This window comes from Acomys russatus, chromosome 4, assembly GCF_903995435.1.
Source record: "Acomys russatus chromosome 4, mAcoRus1.1, whole genome shotgun sequence".
Classification (NCBI taxonomy): Eukaryota; Metazoa; Chordata; class Mammalia; order Rodentia; family Muridae; genus Acomys; species Acomys russatus.
This window is the reverse complement of record NC_067140.1, coordinates 46,751,684-46,778,476: the sequence shown is the minus strand read 5'-3', so window position 1 is coordinate 46,778,476 and position 26,793 is coordinate 46,751,684.

Below are 26,793 nucleotides of genomic sequence, written 5' to 3'. Positions count from 1 at the left end.
CTTTTTTTCTCACTCAACATAATTTTTGGAGCTCCCTTTTTAATCTCTACTCCTCATAAGCAGTGTTTTGCCTTGAGTTATGGATGTAGACCCCTTCTCATCTACTCAAAGCTACAGATTTCCTTGGTTGTTTTCTTCTCCCTACATTACATCTGTATTTTCAGTTGCTTGTGTGTTTTCTTGAGACTATTTCACTCAAGAGCCTTTTTCAATGGTCAGATGAACCTCTGTAGTTAAATCATAGTAATGGGCCACCAAGGCATGTACTGTGATTTATCTTGTGTGCTTGGGCCTTTTAAGGATCCCTGGTGCTAGTTAACTGGCCCATTTAAAAATTCTTTGCTGTTAGAAATTCTTTTTTGTGTGTGTGTAAGTTTTTTCCCTCTTTTTAAACATTTTTATTGATTTAAGTAATTTATTCAGATTACATCTTATTTGTTATCCTCCCACTTGTATCTTCCTATTCTCCCCCTGTCCCTCTTTAATCCTATTCCCCTCCCCTAGGTCTGTAACAGAAGGGGACCTTACCCCCACTATAAGATCACAGCCTATCAGCTCTCTTCCTGGTAGCCTGCTTACTCTTTCTCTGAGTGTCACCATGTCTTGACTCTATGACCTTCAGTGTGGGTTGTCTCTTGGGAAGTCTCTTGGACTTCTGGGAACAGGATAGTATATAAAAAATCCAGTGGAGGCTGAGGGGCTGTGGGGTTAACAGAATGAGAAGAAAAGGCAGTTGTGGAGAAGATACTGTTAGGAAACAGTTGAGCCAGGAGTTTAGCTGAAGCAGATAGGCTAAAACTGTTGTTGTCGTTTGGAGACAGGACTAAGCACAGTGTTGGGGAGCTGAGGGAGTAACAGTTGGGAGAAATGTTTGAAGAGACTGGTCTGGAAACTGGGAGGGGGGCTGGCAGAGGAAGTGAAGAGAACTGGCTGCTGTTGTAAAATAGCATGCCAATTTACAGTTGGCTGGAGTTTATTAGTAGCAATGGTCAAAGGATAAACAAAACGAAAGAAATTAGATCAAGGGATCTCTTTTCCTTGTTTCTCTTCTACCTAGTGTTAAGGAGTGAAACTAGGGATGGGGGTGGGGATAGGGGTGGGGAGGGCAAGCAGATGAAGGGTGAGAAAAAGAACACACAAGTAGAAAAGACCAGCTACAAATGTACTAACTGGAAACTCTTTGCATGTGTTTGGGCCTTGTAAGCTGTGAGTCCCACTGTCATGTGTAATCTACTTAGGTAGACTTATTAAATGAAACTTAGACAAGATGACCATTTTTCCTTCATGTGCTAGATACATCCTAGAAGAGATCTCTAGTTGCCTGCATGTATGGTATAATTCTGACTGCCAACAGCTGGAAAACCAGACTTACAGAAGGTTTTCAGTTTTGAGTGTGTGGAATTTCACGCAGTGTTTCTGACCTCATATTTGCTGCATGTCCCTAACCAAAGATATTCTGAGTACCTTGCTTTTGTTGGGAAAAGGTAATTTCTACATCTGATGAGGGAGTTAGAATATTTACTTGTTTGTTTGTTTTCTTTTTCTTGGTTTTATCTTAATTTTTAAATTAAATTTAGTTTCTTTTTCTTTATTTCTCATAATGATTTTTCCTCTAAAATGCAATCTCTTTGTTGTCTTAATGGGCTCTTCAAAGGAGAGTGATGGATAGAGGAATCAGTCTGTCACCTTTACCAAAAAGCCATTTAAGTGTCTCTTTCTAAGACTAAAAGTATTTTTCCTAGAAGTTTTTTTCCACTATATTTACTCTTCCATCTCACTGTCCAGGATGGGACTATTTGCTAATGCTTAAACCAGTCATTTGCAAAAAGAATAAGGTCATTTTGATGAGCTTGGGCAAATTCCCACTCATTCTTGGCAGTGAGGAGGACTTTCTTCATGGAGAACATAGAGCTGTGCAGAGGATGAACAAGGAGAAAATGATATTCAAAATGCTTCATAATGAATACAACATGGGTGCCAGTCAAGACACACATGCTACCAAAATAGAGAAAAGAAGACCATCTGAGCAGTCAAGTGAAATCTGAATTTCCAAGAGGATGGGAAGAATGGGCCGCCAAAGATGGAGGCAAAAGTCCTGGTTCTTAGCACCTAGATGACAATTATGAAAAGGGAAATATAAGACTGTGTTGGAAAGTGGAACAAATCAAACCTTAAGGATCATTGACACCTTCAAGTTTTCACTCAGAACAGGATTCTTTCGTTTAATAAATTATTTTCTATTAGAACTGAAGTTTTTTACAACCAGAGAACATACAAACTACAGAGTTAAATTTAAGCACACTTTCCAGTTCTGACACAAGAGAAGCCTTTAGGGAAAATATTCTCAAAAATCATAAGAATGAACTTTAAGAAGATTCTCCCTTGGTGTTATTTGTAACTAATTGGCGCTCTCTCCTTTGCTGCCTGGTAATTGATGAAGACTGGCTCCATGGGCAGACTGAGTAGAATCAGGCTGGGGTCAGCTGGAAAGAACTCTATCTTCAGTTTGCACTGTCTTTATGGCACTGAGATGGGAGTGACATTCAGGTCATGCATTTCCTCTTTTCTTTTAGATCATTCCTTTTGGGCTGAGGCTCTATGGAACCACCTCAACTCTAGACTTCTAGGCTGTAAACTGACTTCAGATACAGAGAAAATTCTTCTTGGTGGGTAATAGTCCCAGCCTCTTGAGGAAGAGTCCCCTTGAGGAAGAATTGGCAGGGATTTTGCTGTTAAGAGGCAGAAAGAGAAATCAATTTTGTTGAGCTTTACATTAGAAAAGAAAGGGATCCAAGGTTGCCTCAGTTACTCTGAAACATAAACTCTCTTTTAAAATTAATTTCTATTTCATGTACAATTGGTTTCCCCGCGCCCCCTCCCCCCCTGCATATATGTCTGTGTGAGGCTGCCAGATCCCTTGGAATTGGAGTTTCAGACATTTGTGAGCTGGGTGCTAGGAACTGAACCTGGATTCTCTAGAAGAGAAGTCAGTGCTCTTAACTGTTGAGCCATTTCTCCAGCCTAAAACATGAACTCTAAAAGAATATCCCACATGCTGGCGAGGATGTAGAGAGAAAGGAACACTCCTTCATTGCTGGTGGGAATGCAAACTAGTACAACCACTTTGGAAATCTATCTGGTGCTATCTCAGAAAACTGGGAATAAGGCTTCCTCAAGACCCAGCTATTTCACTCCTTGGAATATACCCAGAAGATGCTCCAGCACACAAGAAGAACATTTGCTCAACCATGTTCATAGCAGCCTTATTCATAATAGCCAGAACCTGGAAACAGCATAAGTGTCCCTCAGTAGAAGAATAGATAAAGAAACTGTGGTACATTTACACTATGGAATACTACTCAGCTATTAAAAACAAGGAATTCCCAAAATTTTTGGACAAATGGATTGAGCTAGAAATGATCACAATGAGTGAGTTAACCCAGAAGCAGAAACAGTCAAATGGGATATACTCACTTATATCTGCATACTAGCCCAAGGGGCATGTCCCATGAAAGTCTTCACTTACCAGTAAAGTAGGACAGATGAGAAGACTTCCTACTGGGACTCTAGGTGAGAGAATCAAGGGAGAATGGAGAAATAGAAGGATCCAGAGGGTCCTAGAAACCTACAAGTAGAACATTAAGATGGGCAGATCTGGGCCCAGGGGTCCTGCTCAAACTATGCTACCAGCCAAGGACAATACATGCAGTAAACTTTGACCTCCTACCCAGATCTAGCCAAGGGACAGGACATTCTCCAAAGATGAGTGGAGAGTGGGGACTGACTTTCACACGAACTCTGGTGCCCCATATTTGACCACGACCCCTGGATGGGGAGGCCTGGTGACACTCAGAGGAAGGATAACAGGCTACCAAGAAGAGACTTGATACCCTATGAGCATATACAGGGGGAAGAGGTCCCCCTCAGTCACAGTCATAGGGGAGGGGAGTAGAAGGAAAATGAGAGGATGAGAGGAATGGGAGGATACAAGGGATGGGCTAACAATTGAGTTGTAATATGAATAAATTAATAAAATATATTTTAAAAAAGAATATCCCCGGAGCGCCTACTTGTAATTATTTGTTCACTGGGAAGGAGGCACACATCGGTACTAGAATACTGACATACCCTGAACAAAGCTCTGTGTTCAATTCCTAGCATTGCTAAAAATAAAAACAGTACCAAAACAACAGAAAAATAAGAAAGAACCCTTATGTTCTTTGGGTCATCAGCAATAATTTCAGCAAGGGAGAGAACCACCAGTCTTGAGCAGTGTCATTTTTTTTATTAAAATAATTTATTAAGATTACATCTCAATTGTTATCCCCTCACTTGTATCTTTTTGTTCCCTCCTCCCTCCCTCTTTCACCCTATTCCCCTGCCCTAGACCTGTGACAGAAGGGGACCTCCTTGCCCACCACATGATCTCAGCCTATCAGGTCTCATCCTGGTAGACTGTTTACCCTTCCTGAGTGCCACCAGGCCTCTCAACCAAGGGGAGGTGGTCAAACAGGGGGCACCAGAGTTCATGTCAGAGTCAGTCCCCTGCTCTCCACACAACTGTGGAGAATGTGCTGTCCATTGGCTAGATCTGAATATGGGTTCTAGGTTTACTGCATGCATTGTCCTTGGTTGGGACAGTAGTTTGAGCAGAACTCCCTGGGTCCAGATCCACCAGCCTTTATGGTCTTCTCGTAGGATTCTAAGATTCTCTGGATCCTCTACTTCCTCATTCTCCCATATCTCTCTCACCTGGAGTCCCAATAGAAAGTTGCAGCATCTATCCCAATCTCTTGCTAAGTGAAGACTTTAAGGGGACATCCATGTTGTGCTATTATTGTTCAATTATAAGCGAGTATATTCCATGTGTATCTTTCTGCATCTGGGTTAATTCATTCAGGATGAGCATTTCTAGTTCCATCCATTTCCCTTGCAAATTTCGGGATTTCCTTGTTTTTAATAGCTGAGTAGTATTCCATAGTGTGAATGTACCACAGTTTCTTTATCCATTCTTTGACTGAGGGACATTTAGGGTCAACAATTAATGAATGGGACCTCATGAGGCTGAGAAGCTTCTGTAACGCAGAAGAGACTGTCAACTGAACAAAGCGACAGCCTACAGACTGGGAAAAGATCTTGACCAACTCTACATCTGACAAAGGGCTAATGTCCAAAATATATAAAGAACTCAAGAAATTAAAATACCACCAAACCAAATAGCCCAATTAAAAAAATGGGGCCCAGAACTAAACAGAGAATTCTCAACAGAGGAATATCGAATGGCTGAGAAACACTTAATGAAATGCTCAACATTCTTAGTCATCAGAGAAATGCAAATAAAAATGACTCTGAGATTCCATCTTACACCCATCAGAATGGCTAAGATCAAAAACCTCAAGTGACAACACATGCTGGAGAGGATGTGGAGAAAGGGAAACACTCCTTCATTGCTGGTGGGAGTGCACACTTGTACAACCACTTTCAACCACTTTGGAAATCCATCTGGTGCTTTCTCAGAAAACTGGGAATAGGGCTTCCTCAAGACCCAGCTATTCCAGTCCTTGGAATATACCCAGAAGGTGCTCCACCACACAACAAGGATATCTGCTCAACCATATTCATAGCAGCCTTATTCATAATAGCCAGAATCTGGAAACAACGTGTAACAGTGTAATTTTAAGGAGGTGAGAGGTGACAGTGATTACAGGAATGGAATGCGGATCAAATCATTTGATCCCTAGTGTCCAGAGGGGAAAAATAGAAGAAATAGGGTGAGGGGGAACTCCGGGCTGAGTGTGGAAAAGACCTTTTAAGTAGTATCTAGGCACAGTGCTCTGCATTATTCAAAGCTCTTCCTATACTCTATATACTTCTTTGACCATTCTTTGAGTTATTTACACTTGATGTATTTGCTCTATCTTTTTCTTTTTTCTTCATTTTTTTTTTTTTTGTTTAAAAATATGTCTACTGATTATTTGGGCATTATACATAATTCACCCTGATCATCCTTACATTCTAGTTCTCCCAGATCTGCCTCCACACATTATAGCCTTCCTCAATGCCCCCGAAAAAAAGATTTTAAAAAAGAGTCAAATTTGTGTTGTCTATATAGTCACTGGAACATGGTCAAACTCCTGGTGGCCAACCTTTTAAAGAAAAGTGAAATCTTCCCTATCCTCACCTCTGCCAGTGGGCATCCATTGTGGAGAGCTACACTTTCCCATCCTTACCATAAATTTTAAGAGTTCTCTTAATGGCTTCTTGTCTAGGTTGCTACTTTTCTGGGGTGGGGTGGAGGTGAGGGTTGTCACAGAAGCCTTCTATGTCTCTCTTTCTCCTCTGTGAGTCTGCAGTCATCAATACCATGGCAGAAGAAACTTTATTGTCCTTTACAGTCAGCAAGAACACAGAGCGTGGATTTCCACATGGTCTTTGGTAACAGCACGAACCTTGGACATCTACCTGGCCTCCCATGTGAGCACATGACCACAGACCTTAGCTTGGTCTCCAGTGGCAGTGAGGACCATGGACACCAACGTGATCCTCAGCAGCAGTCCAGCAGGACATCTAATATGGCCTCAGCAGCAGGCAGTACAGGCCATGCACATCGACATGACCTCGGATGGATTAACAGACATCAACATGGTTCAGCCTCTCTGCTGCATACGCACCATCCTTCCCACATCTCCATTGCAATTTTATTTATCACAGTAGCATTGGAAACTGAAATTCATCACTCTATAGTCTCAGGGGTCATTGGTCTGGCTCAAGACCTCTGGTCTCTGAAGCACCATACATACCAGACCATAGGTGAGACTTTTCCCATTACAGCCATGCTCCAGGCTTTTATCTTGGGTGGCGACGACATACTCCTGGATCTGGTTCTGCAGCACCTGCTCCCTCATGAGATCTAGCAGCTCATACATGGAGTAGGTGTTGCCTAACTCGAAGTGCTGGATCTGGGCATGGATGACAGCAGAGTTGGTTAGGCTGTTTTGCTTTTCTGGTGAGGTCTTCCAGGTGGCTGTCCTTGCTCTGTCTTTTTCTAATGAGCAAATCAATTTTCAGAGAGAGAGAGAGAGAGAGAGAGAGAGAGAGAGAGAGAGAGAGAGAGAGAGAGAGAGAGAGAAAGGTAACCCTGATGTACACACAGCCAGATAACAGACAATCGAAGACCAAGAAAAGAACACAGATTTATTTTTCTACTATGCCAAAATGCTCTTAGAACTTAAAAAAAATCTTTTTACTATAAAGGATGTCTGTGGTACACTAGGCCAAGATAGGTGCGTGCCAGTCAAAAAGAGTGTAAGATTTTCTTTTCACGTAGACCTTCTGAGTACTAGTGACTGTACCCAGGGACTCGGTCTGCTTGGTACCTGTTTTAATACTAAGCCTTATCTCCTCCCTCAGACTTTTCTAACAAGGGGAATGGGCATACTTGCAAGATCCCAAGGAAAGAGAGAATGGCAGTTTCTGAGAAAAAGACCAGAAATCATAGATCTAGAAAAGCAACATGGAGCCTGGTATGCAGTGGCCCTGAGCATGGGAAGGGGTGGACCAGGAAGGGCACTGATGGCTAGTTTTCTACTTCTCCAGCCAGACTTCGTCATCTGTATCAGAGGATTCCCTACAGAATAAGTCCAGCACCTTTTTTTTCATTTGTGTTTTTATTACCACCAACTTAGGGAAGAATGGCATGGAACTATTTTAACTCTGTAAGATGTCTGTGCATTCCACATGAGTAAAGGCGATGTTTAGATGAATAAAAGAATTTATTCCAATATATTCTTGAACTGCCAGTGCTTCTTAATGGTTATTCCTGCTGCTCAAGAACTCTTGTCTCATCAGTTTGTGCTCCGAGTACAACTGTAACTCTCTTCGCGGCACAAATTAACCTAGCTTAAAAGTTGCCCCTCGACTGACTTTCATATGAACTCGGGTGCACCATATTTGACCATGTCCCCTTGATGTGGAGGCCTGGTGGCACTCAGAGGGAGGATAGCAGGCTACCAAGAAGAGAATTGATACCTTATGAGCATATACAGGGGGAGTCACAGTCATAGGGGAGGGGAGTAGAGGTTAAGCAGGAGGAAGGGAAGAATGGGAAGATACAAGGAAGGGGATAACAATTGAGATGAATATGAATGAATTAAAAAAGTTGCCCCTCTTCAAGTGTCATGTAGTTACCTACATGGGCCTGGAATAGACCTTCTGGGTCCTTCTATGTGAGCTTCTCATCTTGTCCCATACTATTGACCCTACTTGGTTCCTTTGTCTTTGCCCATTATTATTTTTTCTACTTTCTAGGAATCCACCACATATCTAAGCTGCTCTCCCAGAGCTCAGCTATCACATACTAACTTGGTCCACTCCCATTAATTCCAACACCACTACTTCTGAGTTCAGCAGTAGCATTTGCAACAGAGCTCTCTGTGGTGTGGCTGTTGAGGTTGTGAGTGAGCACTTACCAGTGTCATAAGGTTGACTTCCATCGTCATCTTAACATTCTTCTGGATCCACAACTTTGCTGACGTACTAAGTGCCAACACAGATGTCTGTGGAAAGCAAAGCCTTACTCTTTCTATCCACCTTCCATCTTCTTCCTTTGTATAAGAAAATTGCATTCTTAATGTCTCTCAGAATTCTATACATAGAATTTCAGTCCAAATGACCCAACAGAAAGAGAAGAAGCCCTTCAGTCATTTGGTCCAGGGACATCAAACTGACTCTGGGGACAAATCCATTGCTGACTTTATTTTTCAAAGATGTCACTAGAATAAACTACTATGTTAACTTACATATTACTTATACTTGCTTTCACACTACAGTGTCAGATCTGGTAGACTATGATAGACCTAAGCACTTAGACACCTGTGAAATCCAAAATACTACTGGAACCCATACAAATAACTTTTTGCTAGCAGTCGTGCATTTGAGCTGATAAATTCAATTTCTCATAGTTATTTTATTATTTTGTCAGTGTGTCACATGTACTGGTCCATCTCAAGGCATAACAGTGGTAAAGGAAGAGCAGCTTAGCTTTAGAGCCTATAGATTCAATCTATAATGGATGGTGGTAGAACATATATACCCTTTGGGACTATGTTCCTGGTTGGTCTGGAACTCCCTGTGAAGACCAGGCTGGTCTCAAACTCACAGAACTTCTCCTGCCTCTGTCTCTGGAGCATTGGCAGTAAAGGTGTATACCCTCATGCCCAGCAGATTCATTAAATTTTCTAAGAATGCCACCATGACTGTGGTTTTAATTTTCATATCTCAACAGACTAGTATGTTTTTATTTATTTAGTTTTTATTGATGTTTTTACATTATATATATATATATATATATATATATATATATATATATATATATGTTTTACTTACATGTATGTCTGTATATGACAGTGTGAGCTTAGTCCATAGTGGCCTGAAGAGGGTGTAGGATCCTCTAGAACTGAAGTTACAGATTGTTGTGAGCCACTATGTGGGTGCTGGGAATTGAACCCAAATGTCTGTGGAACATTTACATAAAAGACTACTGCATAGCTATTAAAAACAAGGAAATCTGGAAATGTGCAGGCAAATGGACGGAACTAGATAAGATCATCCCAAATGAGGTAACCCAGACCCAGAAATACATGCATGGTATATACTAACTTATACATGGATATTAGTCCTACATATATGTCCTCTGAGAGATTCCACCCATGGGGGATGGAGACAGATGCTGGGACTTGCTGGTCGAGCGCTGAGAGTGGTATGGAAGAATGGGGTGATGGAAGTACCCAGAGGGTTCAGGAGCCTGGCAAGGAACCATTAAGGCTGGCAGATCTCGACCCAGCGGGGCCTGCATAAATTGTTGGACCAACTAAGGGCAATGTATGTAGTAAACCTAGACCCCTGTTCAGATCTAGCCAATGGACAACGCATTCTCCGTGGCTGTGGGGAGAGTAAGGACTGTCTCTGACATGAACTCTGGTTCCCAGATTTGATCACTTCCCCTTGGTGGGGAGGCCTGGCAGCACACAGAGGAGGGGGAAGCACGCTATCCAGATGAGACCTGATAGGTTGTGATCATATGGTGGGGGAGGAGGTCCCCTTCTGTCAGAGGTCTAAGGGAAGGGAATAGGGCAGAAGAGGGAGAGAGGGTGGGAACAGGACGATACAAGCGAGGAGGATAACATTTGAGATAATAAATTACTTTTTTTTCAAGACAGGGTCTCTCTGTAGCCTTGGCTGTCCTGGACTTGCTTTGTAGACCAGGCTGTCCTCAAACTCACAGTGATATGTCTGCCTCTGCCTCCTGAGTGCTGAGATTAAAGGTGTGTGCCACCACTCCTGGCTCTATAAATTAAAATTTAAAAATTAAAAAAGGAAAGAGCAATTGTATGAAAATGTATTTCTTAAGATTTATACCACCCAAATATATTTTTAATTTTTGTTGTAGTATGTTGATGTAGGAATTTTGTCCATATTTATGGACAAATTCAAAAATATAAACTCTTAACGGCATGCCAATAAAGGAATAATAAAATTTAGAGATGATGGCCAGTGAGATGGCTCAGGGGTTAAGAACACTTGCTCTCAAGCTGGACCACTGTATTTTGGTAAAGGAGAGACTTGGCACCCACAAGTTGTCCTCTGCCTTCCTTATGCATACGTGGCATACAGCATGCCCACACACACACACACAAAGACACACACACACAAACACACACACAAACACATACACACAAATAAATGCTAAAATGTTAGAGTTAATAAAAGGGACAAATTATTCTTTAAAAGTTAATTATAAAATAAGCTCAATTAATCAATCTTTAAATGCTTATGTTCTCTGAAAATGCTTATTTTCTCTCCACGGTCCCAGTAGAGTTGGAACAGTTTTGGACAATAGATGACTGTTTTTATAAACATGACGAATAAGCCTGTTTTCAATATTGTAGGGCTTGTTTTCTAAATAAATGCAGTATTTAAATTAAAAAAAAAAAAAGAAGAAAGGAAGAAAACCCAAACTGATATAAAATATTCACGAAATCTGAGACACTGAAAAAAAAACCACGAGAACCTTCTCCTTTTCCTCTTCTTTCTTCTCCTTTCTTCCTCCTCTTCTTCCTCCTCCTTCTCTCCTCCTCTTTCTTCTTTTTTATTTAAATAATTTATCCAGATTACAACTCAATTGTTATCCCATCACTTGTATCTTCCTGTTCCTCTCTCCATTTTGCTTTCACCCTATTCCCCTCCCCTAGGTCTAAGACCGAGAGGGACCTCCTCCCCCACTATATGGTCATAGGCTATCAAGTCTCATCTTGGTAGCCTGCTTATTCTTTTTTTGAGTGCCACCAGGCCTCTCCACCAAGGGGAGGTGGTCAAATATGGGGCACCATAGTTCATGTCAGAGTCAATCCCCACTCTCCATATAACTTTGGAGAATGTTCTGTCCATTGGCTAGATCAGAGTAGGAGTTCGATGTTTACCTCTTGTGTTGTCCTTCATGCAATAGTTTGAGCAGACCCCCTTAGGCCCCGATCTACCCATCACGATGTTCTTCTTGTAGGTTTCTAGGACCCTCTGGATTCTTCTATTTCCCCATCTCCTATATTTCTCTTATTTAGAGTCTCAATAGGATGTCCTCACATCTATCCCAATCTCCTGGTAAATAAAGATTTTCATGGGACATGCTTTTTGGGCTAGTGAGTCTATACCATGTGAGTCTTGCTGCTTCTGGGTTAACTCACTCAGTATAAGCATTCTAGTTCCATCAATTTGTCCACAAATTTCAGGATTTCTTTGTTTTTAATAGCTGAGTAATATTCTATAGTGTAAATGTACCACAGTTTCTTTATCCATTCTTCAACTGAGGGACATTTAGGCTGTTTCTAGGTTCTGGTTATTATGAATAAGGCTGCTATAAACATGGTTGAGCATATGTCCTTGTTGTGACCTCAAATCCTTAGTAATGAAGATGATAATGGAAAATTTCTTCTTTTTTGAGACAGAGTTTCTCTGTGTAGCTTTGGCTGTCCTGGACTCACCTTGTAGACCAAGCTGACCATGAACTCACAGAGATCCCCCTGAGTCTGCTTCCCTGAGTGCTACCTCTGTTTACTCCCAACCTAACTCCCAATCTTAGAGTTTTTGTCCAGAAATATACCATTTGTTGGCTACCCAGTGGATCCTTCCATCCAGATGCTGCACACAATCTAAAACTGAATCTAAAATCTGGAGCCTTTATCACCGTGCTTTCCCTTTCTCTTCTCATGTTCTTTGTGCTGAGTGGCCTCACCATTCAGTCCTATCACACAAATATATGAAAGTTAAAAGTTATATTCATGTAAGTTCTTCCCAGGTCCACTATCCAACCTACTAGAGTTCAGTCTCCTAATGACTATTCCATGATAACATTAAATCCAGAAGATACATTAAGCCCATACATAAGGCCTTTCTTTTTCTTTATGAGAATGAGCTTATTGACTTAGACTACTTTAAGAATTTTATATAAAGAAATATATTTTTCATAATTTATATTTACATTAAAATAGACATTAATATGGGGATATTGCAATAATTTTATTCACATCCTCAAAGAAATGAATCAGAATATAAGTCTTCTTCACTATAACCTCTATTTTTCACCTGAACAGAGAGGGTCAGGCCCCTCCAAGGGAATCTATCCTCATTGCAATCAAAATAAAAGGTACAGATTAAGCATATTAAAATAACTTATTTTATAAATGTTTCTACTTCCTTATCACAATGATTACTCATGTCTTTCTGTTAAACTCTTGTTCTAACTTTTCAATGTCAGGGGTCAAATGGCAAATAAACAAATGAAAATCCATCCCCCTTAATTGTCCTTTGGGAAAATGTAAATTAATGTTACAAGTTCTACTATCACACACATAGTCAACCAAAGTATAAAAGACTACGTGCTAATGCTAAGTGTTGACATGGGTGTAAAATGTGTTAGCACTTTGAAAAGTAGATTGACAGTTTCCTTTTCAAGTTGAACACAAAAAGCATGTCCCATAACCAATACCTCTAATGAGTGTTTGTTTGTCTTGAAAAATGAAAAGTCATGTACCTTAAGGGAATTTCTTTATGGTGATAAAATATTTGTAGATCATGATGTTATATCCCAATGGTCACACCAGTTACAAAAATAATCTCATATAACACTCAACAACTAGTTTGTAGAAAACTTGGGAAAATTCAGATGAACTGTCTTGAGAATGTATTGCATCAATATCAGCTTTTTGTTATGAAAATATCTGGTTTAAGATGTTCTTATTAGGAGAACCAAGATAAACAGAGATATCTGTACTATTTGTGGATTTTCTGGTGAGTCTAAAACTATTTCAAAATTAGAGGTTATAATTCTTTTTTTTAAAAGTCAGTTATAACAAACTTAGGAATGTTCCATTCTTAAGCCTGTTTGATTTCAAAACCAGTACTCTTAAAAAATTATTCTTTTACAATTTCAGATATGTTCACAGTGCTTTCTAGTCACACTCACCACCTCAAGCCCTCTGATCTTCCTCTATCCTACACTGACTTTAGTCTCATCCTAGTAATTCCCCTTTTCACAGTGTCTTAGTTAAGGTTTAAATTGCTGTGAAGAGACACCATGACCATGACAACTCTTATAAAGGAAAACATTTAATTGAGACTGGCTTACAGTTTCAAAGGCTTCAATCTATTATCGTCATAATGAAAAGCTTGACAGCATGCAGGCAGACATGGTGCTGGAGGAGGAGCTGGGAGTTCTACATCTTGATTTGCAGGGCCCAAAAGGAGACTATGAGCCATACTGGGCATAGCTTGAGCGTATAAGACTTCAGAGTCCACTTTCACAGTGACACACTTCCTCTACCAAGGCCACACCTCCTAATCATGCCACTCTGATGGGCAACTCAACCCAAGCACATGAGTCTGTGGGGACCATACCTATTCAAACCAACACACACATCATGTCCTTTCGTTTTTTTTTTTTTTTTTTTTTTTTTTGTGAGTGCTGGCTTTAACCAGGACCATCTGGTCTGGCATGCGCGTGGAACTGTCCATTGGAGCATGGATAATTAACCAATATCAATGCCAGTGTTCCTCAATGTTGCATAGTGTTGGTAACAATGCATGGGGAAAATGCTTATGTTAGCAGGTACAAATAAAGGACACTCTAGCTACTCAAACCTTGTTTTGTCTCCTTAGAGCCTAGAAGGAAAAGCAAAAATTAGAAAATAGTTAATTGAAGCAATGATGGTACCTGAAGTAGGATGTTTTTCAATAGATTATATCTTAAGTGTTCTTTTAAAATTGAAAAGGTAAAATATTGCCTTTCAACCCTCCTCTCCCCAAAAAACTACAAGCAGGATAGTAATCAAGTTTCTAAGTGACACCATCAAAACTGAGAAGATTAAAAATGCGTAAAAATCCATCCTCTAGCGAGATTGAACAAGCCTCTCCACACATAAGCCCGTCACCAGCAGAGGGCTACTTCATGCTGCTAGGAGATCAGGAGCCTACAGACTCATTGTGAAACACCGACTTCCAGTTTCCAACTCATGAACAAAGATCAGATCGTGTAAATGTTATCTTAGAAAACGTTTTAGGTATTTTATTTATAATGCCAACTTTTAAAAGCTTCGTAAAGTTAAGTGGAAATTAGAAAGACAAAACAAAATAACCTAGTAGGAATCTCTACAGAAAGAGGGACAAGCCAAACTGCTACTTTCTTTAGAGAACTTATCATAGTTCCAAGTAAAGCAAACAGCAAAAACAAAAAGAAAAGCAAAAAAGACAAAACAAACAAATAAAACAAAAACAAAAAACCTATTTTTTTTCTAGAAAAACACTTTTTTACTAGAAGAAACTTAGTCACAGGTTTGAAAGCTCTACTCAAATTGCACACGTGAGTGGATGTTATGTAAAGTTATGGTAATGTACTTGATTTGCTACTGCTTTTCTGACAGCGTGCCTAATAGAAACAATTTTATAAATACATAAGAGTAACTAGTGGTTGGAACAATTCATAGAATGGTATAGCCTCAGGCACAACATGGCATCTTTCTTCTCACTACTGCTTCTCATGGGGTACATTGGACTTTGCCTCTTCATTAAAATAATTTTTAATGTTGAAGATCTTTAAAATACCCTTGGGAATTTACCCTTAATCATATTGGCAACAGGCTAGCATAAAACACTAAGAAAACATTTGATGTATAAGTAGTTGGCATCCAGAATAATTTCAAAAAATGTTTTTGATTGACTTTCAGAAATTCTTGGTTTCAAACAGATGTCATCTGTTTGCTTTTCCTTGTTCTTTTCATCCTCGAGGAGGCAGTTCATCCTCATCATGGGTGGCCCCTTTAAATGGCCATTCCCAATATCATTACATTAACATTTGGTAGAGGAGCTGGGATATGATTTCTTTCGTCATTCCTTCCTAAATCTTCCAAAATGGAATAGATAGCCACAGGTTATTTGAAAATTTCTACATCAAATCTCTATCTTCTCCTGAACAGTGCAATTTAACTGAAGGCATGCTGTTAGGTTGCAAGAAGACAGAGAGTTTGAGTTTGATGGGAACAGAGCAGTGGCTACACAGTCAGATAAAAGGAAGCACAAGGTTATTATGGCTTTTACACATCCACTCTTTAGAGACAGCACACTTGTTTGTCAGAGAGTAGCATCGCAATACATCATTAACTCTGTGGAGTTGCATGTCTTTTCTGAAACATCACCTGACTTTGCATGGTTTTGCTTTGTCATTCCTTTGGCTAATAGTTTATGTCTCAGAAGCCTTTTCTACTATTGTAGTTGGAGGTAAAGCTTGGGGGGAAACCCACATGTTTAAAGCAAGCCTTTAAAAACTGGAGCCTCTATGTATTTATATTACTTTGCTCATCCTCATGTTTCATTAGTGTTATGGCATTCCCGAACTGTCTAAAACAGTGAAAGCACAACGTGTGAAAGTACAAGCAATGAGAGAGCAAAGAGGTTGTGATTTGAAAAAATAAATAAAAAATTTTAACTGGGAAATACATAAAACACGTTCTATTTGCCAGGGTTAAGGTCATGGGAAATACGTCTGTCTACATTTGTGAAGAATAATACCATGGAAAAACCACACTGCACGAAGCAAAAAGCACAGCGACACTGTGCAGTTACATCATCTGCCAAGCATGTATATCACAATTACTTGAAAGCAATCATCAAAATATCCCAGCTTCCACCAAAATGTTATGATTAAATATCCACAACAAAGGCTGTGCCCAGAAGGCCCTGCTTTTGTTCTGAGGAGGTTTTATTTGAAGAAAATGGAATGTGATTGTAATAAGAAGCCTTGCCTGGCTCTGCCTTTTCAACTCATTAGGCTGCTGTACTGTGTAAGAAGCAATAGGGTGGAGAGAGATGGGCTGGGGAGAGGCTCCTCTGTCACACAAAATATCCTGGGGCTTGACAGCAGATGAAGGGATGACAGGTGCAGAAGAGATGTATGAAGTCCTTGGTCAGATAGGGCCTGCAGAGTTAGAGTCTTAGCCTTCAGGGCAGGGCTCTCAGGAGGGTGCACTCTATCATAGTCAGGAATCCCAGTGATACATTGTTCACAGGAAGATTCAGACAAGGCAATTACAGGAAAGAGCAGGAAGCCACTTCCGTCTTCCAATCAGATTTTCAATATTTAACCATCACTTCCTAAGTACAGGGGGCTGGTGAATTATGCAGCATCCACAAGGCTGTCCAGGGAGATGTGTTTCTAATAATGGATTTTTGCATCACTAATGAATAGTGCTCTTTATCTTGATGCACATCTCTCTTGCTCAGTGGTTACTTTTGCTTAATTTGCATTTTACCTGGAACTTTGCCTTTGTTATGAGAACCATGAGAAATGGAAACAATCATCGTTTATTATCATGTTCCTATGCATGCCCACGCTGTATCCTATATTAATTAAAAATATGTCTGGACATTTACCTCTCATTCATATGCAGGGCTTCAAATGGGTTCAAATAATACACGATCAAATCTCAATGTGTCCTTCTACCAGACACAGAATGGCAGCCCTGACCTGCTAAAAGCTGAGGGTGATAAGAGTGAGAAAAGACATAACTGAGATGAATCAGACAGGAGAGGAGGGCCCTGAGCACATTTCATTACAGCTCTGTAGTTAGTGCTTGGCTGGGAATGAGTTCTGTCATTTAGGCAGCTTTGAGGTGGGAGGGAGGCCCCTCATATTTAGCACATTTCTCTTAGGTTGCAGGGCCAAGGGTTGTAGTCATTTCTTTCACTTGTATTGAGGGACTGCCCTGGGTTTCACTTTTGTCCAAGCGCCACTGAACTATTACAATTTCTAATCACACCTGGCATTAAGGATGTCATAACAAACTATACTTTTCAAGGCTTCTGAGCGTTAGAGATATTTTCAGGGAAGTAATGGTTTATTTTCTTTTTTTAAATTTTTTTATTAATTTATTCTTGTTACATCTCAATGTTTATCCCATCCCTTGTATCCTCCCATTCTTCCCTCCCTCCCATTTTCCCATTATTCCCCTCCCCTATGACTGCTCCTGAGGGGGATTACCTCCCCCTGTATATGCTCATATTTTCCTCTGCATGCATTCCCATGCCTTTATTGAGCAATGTCAGGGGTAGGGGGAGAAAGAACACTTTTATCCTTCACTTTCTTCCTCCTCTTGCTCTCTCCTCTCATTCCTTCCTGGTCTAGATTCTGAGAAAATCACACTTATGAAATAAGTAGATAAATAAGTCTCTGCTGGAAGGGTGATTTTATAATTTATTATCTATCACAGAAAAGCAAACAGGCAAGTGTAACTAGTGTAGTAAGTAGAATAGCATTTTATGATGGGCTTATACTCACTAGGTCATTCCCCAAATCATCTCCTGAGCTTGGCATCTCTAGAGCTATATTGTTCGTATTTTACTAAAACAAACAAACAAACAAAATAAAACTTTGAAACTTGGCATATTTTACAGCTTTGAAAAAGCAAAGCTAAGATAAGATCACTGGGTTCTGAAATTTGAATCCAGTCTGTGCAGTCCTGAAACTCCAGCACTTATTCCACACTGACATCAATTAGTGATGTGGTAGTGGGACCATGCGTCTCATGCAGAGTTGGAAGGCCAAGTGACTGGTCCTGAAGGCTTCGTATGAAGAGTTGCACCTAATTTGGGGATTAAAGAAAGATTAATAGTGGAAGGAACAAGAGATAAATTTGTGTCTGAAAACAGGCTATTCCTACACCTTAGCTTAGATGAAATATTTTGTTTGTTTGTTTTGTTTTCGTGTGTGTGTGTATGTGTGTGTGTGTGTGTGTGTGTGTGTGTGTGTGTGTGTGTGTGTGTGTGTGTTGGGGGTTGTTTTTGTTTTTAATTAATTTATTTAGTTATTCACTTTACATCCCACTAATAGCCCCTCCCTCCTCTTCTCCTGGTCCCACTCTTTCATCCCTCAGAAAAGGGATCCCCCCACCAAACCACCCCAAGCACATCTAGTTACATCAGGACTGAGCACATCCTCTTCCCCTGTAGCCTAGCAAGGCAGCCCCCGCCAGAGGGAAGCAATCAAAAAGCAGGCAACAGAGTCCATGTCAGAGGCAGCCCCCACTCCAATTACTAGGGGACTCACATGAAGATCAAGCTGCCCATATGTGTAGAGGGCCTAGGTCCAGTCCATACATGGTCCCTGGTTGGTGCTTCAGTCTCTGCAACCACCACCACCCCTCCGGCCAAGGTTAGTTGGACAAAGTGTTTAATTTCTCAGCCTCAACTCTGTCAGCTCTTAACTTAGTTCAGCGTTGTTAGAATGGAGTAAAATAGAGCCTAGGAACTGTCTCAGTGGGTAAGAAAGCACTTGCAGGACACACCTGAGGACCTGACTCTGGAGCCCCTGAGCCCAAATAAAAAGCTGGCTGCAGTAACATGCATCTGTAATCCCAGAACACTCCTACAGAAAGATGGAAACAGGGATGGGAGAATTATGCTGAAGCTCATGGCCCAGCTCATCTGGAGTATTCAGCCACAGTGTAGCGAGAGAAACAAAACAGAGCCTACCTCAGCACAAGGTGGAAGCCAAGAACTGACCCCCAAAGCTGTGTGCTGAACTTCAAGTTCTATGGCACATGTGCATACACACACACACACACACACACACACCACAAACACACACAAACATGTCTCTCCTTCTGAAAAAAGAATAAAGTAAGCTAGCATATGTGAAACTTCTAGCAAGGGACTTGGCAGAAAGAATACATTCAGCAGAAATTAATTTTCTCTAAACTAAGCATCTCACTGTGGGAACCAGAGAATATGTGTTCTACATGAATCTGAAGACTACAGGATAATAGGTTTAAAGGGAGAGTTTAGATTACTTATTCCAGTGTATATTAGTATAACCCTAATATTTCCTTGGTTATTTTGGGTATTTCATTTATCTACTTACTGAACAACTCATTCAGCTATTACTGGATATATTTTAAGATAAACATTCCTGGAGCAAAAAGATGTTTGGCTATTTCTCAGAAATAACAGAGTTTGCAAAGAACATTTATCAAAACAATTCAATTAAGCACACACACACACAGACACAGACACACATGGAGGGAGGGGAAGAGAGAGGGAGAGAGAGAGAGAGAGGGAGGGAGGGAGGGAGAGAGAGAGAGAGAGAGAGAGAGAGAGAGAGAGAGAGAGAGAGAGAGTTCTAAACCATAATCAAGTTGCTAATTATTTCTCAAATCTATGGCCATTAGAATATTTCAAAAATCGTATTCTTCACAATAGAATCACTTCTAGATGTACGACACCCCCTCCCCTTTTCCATGCCACTTAATTAAACATTAGATACTGTTGCACAAACTAATTCAATTGGTTTAGGATAAATGGACATGCCACTGCTACCTTAGGATGAGTTCTCCTGAGAAAATTTCATTATCTTTCTCATTAACTCTCTTTTCCTCCTGTGTGTCATTTGTGTTAATGACATCACATCTTCTTAGTTACTCAGGCTAAAAGCTTAGTCCAGTCTGTCTCCTCCTTGTATCAGATCAGCAGCTGGGCCTGGTAGGCAGAGCTCTGTAATGTGCACCAAGGTTTCCTGATTCCCTTGAATACCAAGCCCATGCAACCATCTTCCCTTCTGAGCACACGAGACAGGAGTATGAAGGGTGTCACCCCAGTGCTTAGATTACATATAACAAGGGTAAAGAAAATTCGAAGATCCAGTTAAGGTCTCAGATCTTTGATTTTTGAATTAGTTGAAGATGACTATCTTAGGTGGGCCTCCTCTTCAGCCTGAACCGTTTTAAAGGAGGCTTTAAAATTTGCCTTAGCAGAGGCTCCAATGCTTGTGTTGCAGCAATGGACAAAAATGTTGTGAGAGGGAAAAAAGAATGTGACAAGGACTTCAGTGAGGTGTTCTCAACAGAGATTTACCAAGAAAATGGAGAGATCAGCATGTCAATTTCAGCTCCTAGAAAGAAAGCTACACTAACGTTGAATATTTTTTTTTACAAGGCTGATTGACTAGAAAGAAGTTCATGTTTGTGGAGAGTTGATACAGAGCCAAAAGTGTCTCTGTCTATCTTTAGCTCCCTCAATGGTCATGTACCACTCAGCCCTGTATCCAAACTAACATCTTTTTAACTATCACGTAAACCTCTAGGATGTATTAGTGTAGCAGGACACTAGCTTCTACCATCCCCAAAGCTAAGAATGTCACCAAATAACATCTTAGAACTAGAATTATGATTATTTTGATGTTTCACCCTGATTTATGACCTTCTTTTGTTCTATGATGATAAAAAGTTCTGTGACTATTTCCACATCAGAATATGTTGTTTGGGACAATGTGAATCTCTTTGGGGGCCATATCACTCATGTATGGCTCAGAATAAATGTCTTTCTTTCCCTTTGAGGTGATAGTTATATTTCATATCAATGACCACAAAGAAATGAATCCTGCCAATAATTTGAATAAGCTTGGGAGTAGATTCTTCCTCAGAAAGCCTGTAGGCAAAGTGTAGTCAAATTGGTACCTTGTGTGGAGCTCTGTCAGACCTTGTACAGACCTGAGACCCAGTCAAAGTTGACAATCACAGAAACTAACTAGTCTCTCTCTCTCTCTCTCTCTCTCTCTCTCTCTCTCTCTCTCTCTCTCTCTCTCTCTCTCTCTCTCTCTCTCATATATACCAAGCTGGCATGGAAGTCATTGTTGAGGTTGACCTCCAGCATCCCCCTGCCTCTGCCTTCCAACAGCTAAGATTTATGGACATGTACCATCACAGTGGGTATAGGTGGTTTTGTGGATTGAACTCAGGGTTTTATGCATGTTAAGAAAGCATTTTACCAACTAAACTACAATCCCATCCCTTACTTCTCTAAGAAATACACAGGCAGTGTATTTTATTTTAATGAAATGCAGTTTTGACGATGTCTACTTCTTAAGAATATGTGCTTTGGTTTCCATTTACTCTATAATTGAGGAAATGTAGTTTATTTGGGGCAGGGGTTTTTAATTTGTAGATTTATTTAAATATAAACTCTAATACTTACCTGGTATTATGACCTTGCCAAGCTTAGAAAACATCTTCAAGACTCAGTTTGTAAAGTGGTGGTGAGAGCACAACCCATAGAATCAGCTAAGAGGGGTTCATAGCCTTTCACAGAGACTGAAGTGACAAGCATGGACCCTGTATCTGTCTAACCTAGGTCCTCTGCATATATGTCATGGCTGTGTAGCTCAGTGTTTTGTGGGAAACTCTTAACAGTGGGAATAGGGTGTCTGACTCTTTTGCCTATTCTTGGGATCCCTTTGCTCCTACAGGGTTGCCTCATCCAGCCTTGATATGAGGGTTTGTGCCTAGTCTTATTGTAACTTGTTTTGCCACGTGCCATGGTTGGTTAATATCCCTGACTTTTTTTTTTTTAAAGAACAGTGGAGGAAGAGTGGATCTGGAGGAGAGGGAAGGTGTGGGGAGGGGCTAGGAGGAGTGGAGGGAGGGGAAATTGTGATCAGAAAGTAATATAAAAAAGTAAAGTGGTGGTAGTAATTATTTCTTCCTAACAGGGTAATTGTGATAGTTAGAGGAGGTAATGTGTGTAAACATTATGTGTTCAATAAATGGCAGCTATTAGGCTAGTTACAAGTAATTGATTAAGTTAATTAAATTCAGCAGGCACTGTCATGTGGCTGGTTAAGTCTGCCCACTTTCTGATTTACATAGACAAATATAACTTTTCTTTTCTTTTTTTTTTTCTTTTCTGCCTCTTTCAGATATTGGCTAGAGCCTAAATACGCTTTCTCCTGGCCATGTGACAGACTTCCAGCTTCATTCAATTACATGGCTTTCCCACACTCTTCATTTCTTTTCTCTGGGCAGATGCTGAGATTTATAGCACCCTGCCTTGTTTTTCTTTTAAATTTTTCTTTTCAGATTGTCTTAGAACTTAAAAAATTTTAATGAAATTCAACTTCTCTTTTCAAGAATTCAAAATTATTGACATTTCTCAATAGCTTTTTTTTTTTTTCAGCCACATCTATGTCATTCTGTAAATCTTAAAATGAACCATGCTGGCCTATCAGTGAACTTGAAATTCTTGGTTACATAGTACTCAATCTATTTTTTTTTTTTTTAGATCTGTATACTTCTTTTCTTTTTTTTGAATCACAGGTTTCCCCCTTCCCATTTTATAACTGTCACAACTCCATTCACTGTTTGAAGGTCAGTCTCTCTGAGACCTCCCTCATCTGAATATGGCTGCCTTCCAGCTGGAGCCCATAAGTATCACTGTGCTGGGTACTTTAAGCTTCTGGTTTGTCATAGGCCTCTTACAACTTGTGGTACCATCTAAGTCTTTATCTTTTTGTAGCAACCTTACCTACAACCTTTCTTTTTATTTAATATATTAGTTTGCAATGACTGTTTCATGGGTGTGTCTAGCCAGCCATTTGCTGTACCTGTGTTTGTTATTTCTTCCCCAGCCCTTTGGTATGTCTTTTTTTTTTTTCCACATAAAAGTGGGCATTTGCACACATGTGTGAGTGCCTGTGCAGACCAGCAGAGGGTGTCAGACCGCCCTGAGTAAGAGTTACAGGCAGCTCTAAGTAAGTAGAAGTGGGTGCTGGGAATGAAACTCAGATGAAAGAACAGCTGAGCTATCTCTCCAGTGCCTTGATTTTGGTATTTTAAATGTTGTTTTGACCACCACCCAGCTCATATGATTGTGCTTCCTTTGAGAAAAGTAAATTTTTATTATAAATGTTTATAAATTGAAGATAGCTTCTAGGTTAAGGACGAGGCTGTATATTCAGAAAGAATTACTTTTATATTCTTAGTTCCACTGGTGCATAAGAAGCACTGATATTCTTATTGGATCAGTAAGAATATGTTTGACGCACACTTGCCAGTCTTTGGAAGGATGAAGCAAAATTTTTATTTCATTTTTCTTTTATTGAAAATATAGTTTTTCCCACACAACATATTCTGATTATCGTTTCCTCACTCTTTACTCCATCCCGGTCCTCCCCGCCTCCATCCCGTCCATATGCACTCCCTTTCTGTCTCTTGTTAGAAAACAAACAGGCATCTAAGAGATAACAATGAAAAAAATGAGATAAACAAAACAAATCAGAATAGAGCAAAATAGAAAGAAAAGGCACAAGAACTGGATATATACTCAGAGACTCATTAATTCACACATTCAGGAATCCCATAAAAACACAAAACTGGAAACAATAACATACATGGAAAATCTGTAGGGTAAATATAAAGAAATAAATATATAAATAAAAGTAAACTCAATCCATTTATCCACAAATTTCGGGAATTCCTTGTTTTTAATAGCTGAGTAGTATTCCATAGTGTATATGTACCACAGTATGGATTGAGCTAGAAATGATCATAATGAGTGAGTTAACCCAGAAGCAGAAAGACTCAAATGGTATATACTCACTTATATCTGCATACTAGCCCAAGGGGCATGTCCCATGAAAGCCTTCACTTACCAGGAAACTAGGACAGAGGGGAGGACATCCTATTGGGACTCTAGATAGAGAAGCATGGGAGAATATAGCAAAGTAGAAGAATCCAGAGGGTCCTAGAAACCTACCAGTAGAACATTATGATAGGCAGATTTGGGCCCAGGGGTCCCACTCAAACTAAGGCACCAGCCAAGGACAATACAGGCGGTATAAAACTTAAAAACCCCTACCCAGATCTAGCCAATGGTCAGAACATTCTCCACAGTTGAGTGGAGAGTGGGATATGACTTTCTCACCTACTCTGATGCCTCACATTTGACCATGTCCCCTGGATGGGGAGACCTGGTGGCACTCAGAGGAAGGACAGCAGATTGCCAAGAAGAGACTTGATACCCTATGAGCATATACAGGGGGAGGTAATCCCCCTCAGGAACAGTCATAGGGGAGGGGAATAAGGGGAAAATGGGAGGGAGGGAAGAATGGGAGGATACAAGGGATGGGATAACCACTGAGATGTAACAAGAATAAATTAATAATAATAATAAAAAAAGTAAAAATAAGAATATTTTAAAAGCCATGACAAAACATTATGAGTCAAGGAACTTCTGAAAGATGCCTTTGAGTCTGTATTATGTTGACCATCTACTGTTGGACATGCAGCCTGCCCATAAGAGTAGTTAGTTTTCTCTGTGAGACTCCCTTGGGGAAAAGTAACTTTTTATTTACAAGTGTTTATCAATTAAGGATAGCGTCTGGGTGAAGGATGGGGTTATAGATCCACTTCTCCTTTTAGCTTTAGGGCCCCATTTCGTTCAGACGCCTACAAGCCCTGGGCATGCTGCCTCAGCCTTTGAGTTCCTGTGTGCACCAACCCTGTTAAGTCTAGAAAGCCTTGTTTTCTTGGTGTCCTTCATCCCCTCTGGCTCTCACACTCTTTCTGTCTCCTCTTCTGTAGGATCTTTTGAGCCCTGAGGGAAGAGATTTTATGGAGACATACCATTTAGGACTGAGTGGTCCAGGGTCTCTCTCTCTTAGCACATTGTCTAGATGTCTCTATCTTTGTTCCCATCTGCTGCAGGAAGAAGCTTTTCTGATAATGACAAGGCACTGATCTATGAGTAAAGCAGAATGCCATTAGTAGTCATTTTATTGCTGCATCCCTTTGTAGAATTGTATTATTTGGTATTCCACTAGGTCTCTGGCTATGTAGTCTCAGGTTCTTGGTCACCCAAGCACCATTGAGAATAAGTTCTATCTCATGGAACTGGCCTTAATTCGAATCAGATATTGGGTAGTTACTCTGACAAGCTTGGTGCCACCATAGCCTTAGCGTATGTTGCAGGCAGGACACCATTGTTGATGGAAGGTTTTATAGCTGGCTTGGAGTTTACATTTCTCCTTTGGTAGTGGTAGTGTTCCAGTACCAAGTACACTAATAGGGATGAAGACGCCAGGTAGGTACCAGCTCTACTTCTCCATTTTCAATGAGTTGTATAGACATTATTTTCAGGAATAAAGCTTTGCTGTTATTTTTTGGCAAGAAACTTCTAGACTACGTTTGCAACATCCTGGGATACTTTAGGTTCCCATGGGACCCCTTTGGCTAACAACTTGATTAGATATGACCCATTCCAGGTACTGAAGCTTCATTTGGTGATCAGGACTATCCAGTAGAGGCTCTGCTTCCATGTTATTTGGCAATTTCATTTAAATTGTCTTCACATATGTATATAATTTAGTAAGTGTGGCAGTTTGAAAGAAAATGGCCCCCACAGACTCATAGAGAGTGGCATTATAAGGAGGTATGGCCTTGTTAGAGTAAATGTGGCCTTGTTGGAAGACATGGGTCACTGGGTGTGAGCTCTGAGGTCTCAGAAGCTCAAGTATGGTCATTTTTCTGCTGCCTATGGGTCAAGATGTAGTACTCTTAGCTCCTTCTCCAGCACTATGTATGCCTGCATGCTGCCATGCTTCCTGCCATAATGATATTAGACTAACCCTTTGAGCTGTAAGCCAGCCCCATTAAGTGCTTTCCTTTATAAGAGTTGCCATGGCCATGGTGTCTTTTCACAGCAATAGAAATCCTAACTAAGACACGAAGTGAAGCAAACATTTTAATGGATGATCGCTATTAATGGTTGGCCAGATTTACAAGCATCTTACTTTATTTGAATAATTAAATTTCTACATGAGGGAGAATGCATCAAAAATAAACTATGTATACTTTATAAAGCACAATAAGATCTATAAATATCTAAATTGCTAACTTATATAAGGAAGTATTGCTTTACCTCCATATGTGCTTGTCAAGGAAATTTCACAGCCTCAGCATCATATCAATGTCCATTAGTTGTGCTTATAATGGCTGAGAGACAGCACCTGGTCTCCAAATCTTGGTATTTGAGTTCCTCCAAAGCATTAGCTGTTTTTATTTTCTCTCTTCTCTCCTGTTGTTTGATGCAAACTCCTTTTTGACTGGATTCCTCTTCTCCTGTCAGTTGCAGACCATTCTGTAAATTGAAAAGCTCAAATAGAATGGCTACACTCTTTGGCCCTGGCTGAACTAGAATTCACAGGCTGAATTTGAAATCATAAAGCTTCAATAGCTAAAACAATGAAAGATCTTTAGGAGGAATCTCCATCCCTGATCTCAAACCATACTATAGAGCAACAGTATTAAAAATGACATGGTACTAGCAAAGAAACAGACAGATTGATCAATGAAATTGAATCAAAGACCCAGAAATAAACCCACACACCTACGGACATTTGATACCATAAAATGAAAAAAAAGACAT